Below are 6,000 nucleotides of genomic sequence, written 5' to 3' on the forward strand. Positions count from 1 at the left end.
ACAGGCAGTCGGAAGTTTAGAGCCAGTGTGGTGAGGAAGGGACGGACACCTGGGAATTTCTCAGAAAAGCCAGTAGACTCGGTCCGATGAGGTAGTTGCGGTTGGGCAACAGTGGGTGAGTCTTTACAAGCTTAAAAGGAAAAAAGAAAGAAACGATGAGCAAGACAGAGACATGGAAGAAAGTCTCGTAACATATCCCCTAAACCACTCAGCCATGTAACATACGAGTCACACTACATCAACTGGCTCTTTCCAAAATTCACGGCCTTCTTGCACTGCGGTCCTAGACCCTTTAGCTTGAAGAACAGCTGCTTTTCAGGCCAACCTGGTGTTTCCCATTTCTGCATCTCATCCCCCAGAAGTTGCAGCAGAGGGAGGACGCAGGAGCCAGCCGACAGCCAAAGTGGCCTTGGTAGAGAGGAGAAGAGACTGACCAAATCGGGTGGGGGGAGACACTATTAGTTCTGGATTAGTTCTGAATGACTTTTTAAATGGTGAAAAGACTCAGGCTGAATTATTTTACTTCACTCTTTCTGTTGTAAAGTTAAGTTCTATACCACCATGGATGGTAGACTGTTCAGTATATACATCTGTAAATCCCCCCAACCACTCACCTACCTCCTATATCATGTTCTCTGATGCCCGGGCCCCTTTCCTGTATCTCTGCCCCACCTCCTGCATTTCCTCAGCCACTCTATAACACATCCCCTTTTCCTCTCATTTACTCCCCCTTATGTCCATCCTGTAACAGAGCCACTCGGCCCTCCAACATAACTCCACCTCAATATGCATTCATCCCTTCCTGTTTCTCAGTCCTGTAACACATTCCCCTATCAATTCATCCTATCTTCAACCTGTAACACAGACCCATATCCACTTACCCTATCTTCTATACTCAAGATCCTCCCTCACATCCACTAGAACTACCTCTGTATTGAGTATATATATATGCTTGCGAGCACTTGGGCTCCTGAAAGATTCATAGTGTCATTATCAGTATTCAGGATCTTACCTGGATAGGAAAATAATCTCAGAAATGTTTCCACATAGACCAGTTTCGTACCCATGTTGATCGCCATCCACCTGGAGAGCACAGAAAGGAATATTTTTTTCCTACCCTTGGGCCTCCCAAAAGGCACAGAGTGATTGCGTCTGTCTCTGAAGTATCATCCTTCCGAGGCTTTTTGCTTTCTCCAAGCTTCCAGTGAATTCCCACCTCCCAGGCTCTGAAATTCCCTTCAAGTTTACATTGATTACTCCTATTTGGCAATAGGCTCCTCAAGCTTATGTAAGGCTGTCACAAAGTGTCTCTACTGACACTGAGTGTTGAGGTCAGAGATAGAGTTATCATATGGCTCCAGAAAAAGGAGGACAGATTGAGATATCCGGGTTTTACTTCCATTGCTTTCAGGGACGGGGCTACTAGATGTCCTGATTTCCCCGGACATGTCCAAGGCTTTGGACGGCTTTTCAAAACCCGGCCATCTTTAGTCAAAGCCACTGTGCAGGAGCGTGGATTACTGTCATAAACTGAATATTCAAGTGAGGAGTGAAGATTGAGTTCAAGCTTCCCCTGATGTAGCATTGTTAAAGGTGTGAGAATCGGAGTGGCAGGCTTATGAGAGAAGCATTTGAAATGGACAGTTTTTTTACACTTCAATATGTGAAAAGGTTCCGTATTCCCCTGTAGCCATTGCTACGTTGTTCTGCAGTGGAGTTATAATTCTCATTCTGTTTTTTAATAAATTGATTTTGAAAAGAAGAGTTCACTGAATGTATGAGAGACTTATGAAATGTTTATGTGTGGAGTTTTTTTCAGACCAGCGATGATACAGATGGCTTAGGGTACAGTCCTAGCTATCTGTGTATGTTTATAATTTTCTGTGAATTTTGGATTTATTTTCGACTGGATGATTGTGAACACCTGCAGGACATAGTTCCAGTACAGTGTACTTTTTTTGGGTGCTATAATCTGAATTAGACGGCTTTATTTCCCCCTTTACTTATTGGTCTCATTCAAACTGCACCATCTGCTGGAGGTAGAGAAACACTGACTAGCTCCATTCTGCAGCTGAGATATTACGAGTGATGTCAAGGGAAACTGTCTTTTCTACCCCCATCTGCTGTTCATATATACTGGTCTATCTGGATGGTATGTACATTGGGAAGTACAGTAACCCATTCTTACCCTGCTAAGTACCTTCTGTATAACTGAACATTGTTCAGTTCCACCTGATAACCGAGTATCATTGAGTACCTTCTTCATTACATGTATCATTCAAAGAGTAATGACTCTCTATAGCAGGGCATCACTGGAGGGGGGATTCTACTATCCTGCTCCTCCTTTATCCTGAGGCCACCCACTTTTCCCCTGCTTGGTCATTTGGAAGAAACACACTCTTTTGCTGCTTGGTACCTTCTATAGAACAGAGAATCTGGAAGGATACCTGCTTTTATCTTGCCAGTATATATTGTAGTATATAATAAAGCATCAATGGGAGGATACAGGTCCATTACGATAACAGGGTATCTGTAGAAGGATTCCTGCTCTTCTCCTACTCAGTATTTTCTTCTTCTCTGACTATGATTGGAGAATACCCACTCTTATCCTGTTTAGTACCTTTGTCCACTCGTCCCTTCTATCATTGGAAAGATAATCATTGCTTTTACCTTGCTGTGGCGTGTCCCAGTCTAGGAAGATCCAGATCAAATAGAGAGCAGAAATTGGCCAGAAAACAGTGAAACAAAGATAGATCAGGAGAAGGAGAAAGATGATCCCTGAGGAAAGAAAAACAAAAGCAGACAAATCTCCTCATACCATATTGGTCTTATCCAAAATTCTGAAAACCGAAATTTGACACGTCATTTATGTTTGAAGGTATTGCTCCAGTCTCACAGTTTAGAACATGTTTGTGTTTTGAAATAAAAATGTCTGGAGGCAATTTTATGGTCTTATGATCCTGTCTTTTTCTGACTTAACATTACCTTTCCATGTCCAAAATATTCCTGGTCTCAAGGATTTCGGATAAAGGATCTTGTACCTGTACTTGCTTAATTTACAGGGTTTTATCGAGTAGACCTTTGAAAATGAAATTCTTAGGGTCTGAGTTAAGCGTAGCCCCTGGGAGCCAGACTACGCTTTCCTCAAGGTTCATCTCGATCTCCGGTTTTATTTCATGTATTGATGAGTTCTTTACACAAGATTGAATTTTCTCCTGGACGTGAAGATATTATACCAGATATCCCAGTTTTATCATTGTGTGATGATGTTACTAGATCAAGTTTGTACTGATTTAATTGAATCTTGGACCCAAAGCTCTAGGCTAAAAATACATTTTGATCAAATAAAATACTTGGGCCAAGGGCAGATACATTGCAACATCTCCCACCAGGTGAATTGCTTGTGTTAAGAAACAATGCAATTCCTTTTGAAGCATCTGTAAAAATACTAGAGATTTATATTTATTTTAGGTTTTCTTTTTAGACTCAGTAAAGAAAGTATTAGTTTTCCTTCAACAATTACACAGAATTAGAAAATTGTTCTCTTTTGATCATTTCAGTATCATAGTTCAAACTTTTATCCTTCGTCCTATTATTTACGTTGGAACCATAGTGGAATACTCTAATCAGTGATTTTCAACATTCTGGGGAACCCCCCGCCAGTTGGGGGATTCAGGATATCCCTAATGAATATGCATGAGACATATTTGCATGCCTGTCTCCTCCATTATATACAAATCTCTCTAATGCATATTCATTAGGGATACCCTGAAAACCCAACTGGCTGGGGATCCCCCACGACAGGGTTATGAACCACTGCTCTAAGTGATTACATGATACTTCACAGACTTGCTTAATCTTCATCACTCAACAATCTTCATTGACTGCACATTCTCAATATTTCAATGTGAAACTGCCAAAGCTACTACCGGTAGCACTAACAGGATTTCTCAGACCACCTGTCGAGTAGTATAACTCAAGGTGCCAGAGCAGGATTAACCAATAGGCCAAGTAGGCACATGCCTAGGGCCCGAAATGGTCAAGGGGGCCTGATGAAGGAGGGCATCTACATTGTTTTTTCCAAACAGCAATGGACCCCTCCAGCATCGATCGGCAACACGGGCCCACCCTGATCAGCAATACAGCTCTCCCCCCCTATCGATGGAAAGTAAGACAAGCAAGCAACACGGGTAAGAAAGGCAACAGGAACTGTAATTGTGCAAGCGGTGCTGCTTGCCCAAAGCTTCCCTCTGACGCAGCTTCCTGTTTCCGCCTGTGCGCATGGTGGGGGTGGGGCGGGGCAGGGAGGCCCAGTGTACTTGTGTGCCTAGGGGCCCTCAACGAATTAATCCTGCCCTGCAAGATGCTATCAATCCTCATCGATCCCAGTGCTATATGTATGAACGTGAATTTTCCTTTAGTGATTTAGCAATTTTTCTTATGTGTTTCATATATAATGGCTTTACTTAGCTTAGTTTTGACTCATCCCCTTCCCGACGTGTTTCGTACTTCTTTATCAAGGTTGGGGAGATACTACAAAGAAACAATACATATAAGTTTCTCTGAGTGTAACTCAGCTATATCCTGAGAGAATAAAAACAAGTAGCTCTTTTTAATATTTTGAATTCTTCCATAACTGATTGTCTGTCAGACTATTCACAAACTGCCATTGCAAAGCCAAGATGGCTGCGGCGTTCTTATATTGCATAGAAATAGGGAAACCTCACTGACTTCACCACCCCATGTGAACATAAAGGAACTTTGCTCAAAATTTAAATGGACAGCCAACCCAAAGCGCAAAAGAAAACAAAAAAATATGGATTTGTTTATTTTGAACAGCCCATTCTGTGAATTTATTTGAAAAAAAGAAGCAGGAGATTATTCTGCCAGCGCCATCCAATCGGTGACTTCATTCAGGCCTGTGACTGTCTGGTTAACCACTGCATACAGGGCAGCAAAATGAAAGGAACAGTCTGCAGTCAGCGGTGGAAAAGAAAGGCACAGATAAGGTATTCCTATTTATTGGCTTACCTCATGACTGAAGATCCTAGGAGGGGTGTAGGAGAGATGCTGAGGAACAACAGAATGCAATCAGTAAGAGGAGTTTGAACAGAAATGGATAGGCAGCCAATGAAGTGACTCGAGAAGAGGACTAATGCGAGTGTGGAGATGGTGGTGGAATACAAGTCTTGCAACAGAATTCTGAGCAGCTTGAAGGGGACTGAGATGGTTCCTATTTATTTATTTAAAACATTTATATCCTGCATATCACAAAAATCTATGAGAGGCAGGTTGCAGTGGTCCTAGTGGGATGCGATGTGAGAGTAGATAAAGAGTCACACCTTATTTTCTTAAACTACCCTGGCTTCCTGTTGAGGCGCGAGTGGATATTTCAATTTGGCTGCTTATGCTATAAGATGTTGCACCTAATTCCTTTAGTGGATCATTTTGTATTTGTTAATTCAAGGCGTTCACAGCATACAATTGCTCTATTTGCTTTTCCATCTGTTAGACATAAGACATTTTCAACGATTTTTGTCATTTCAGATTGCAATTTGGGATTTTAGTCATTTGAAAACTACTTCCCTTAAATTGTTCAATTTTTAGAAGTTTAATGCTTTGTATTTCTGAGATTGTTCAGTTTCCTCTGTTTTGTTAGAACTCCATGATATTGTGGTCTATAAAAAAGTTTTATGTTATGTTTTGTATTCAGAAAGGAAGAGATAGAGTTTGGTGATGAAAAAAGCATGACCTGTTTTAATAGTGTTTTGGATGGTTGTAGAAAAGATGAGAAAGGAACTGGAGATGATCCCAAGGTTACTAGCCTGGGAACTAGAAGAATGACAATGTTATCCACAACAATTGAGAAAGGGGAACATTAAGAAGTTCTGTCTGTGGGCCTTTTAGGGGAAAATATCAAACAGGCTAGGACAAAGTGTTCTTCATTGCAAGACCAAGGGCCAATGGCAGCCCTCAGAGACCTCCAAGATGGCCCCCATT

The sequence above is a fragment of the Geotrypetes seraphini genome, chromosome 5 (assembly GCF_902459505.1).
Source record: "Geotrypetes seraphini chromosome 5, aGeoSer1.1, whole genome shotgun sequence".
Lineage (NCBI taxonomy): Eukaryota > Metazoa > Chordata > Amphibia > Gymnophiona > Dermophiidae > Geotrypetes > Geotrypetes seraphini.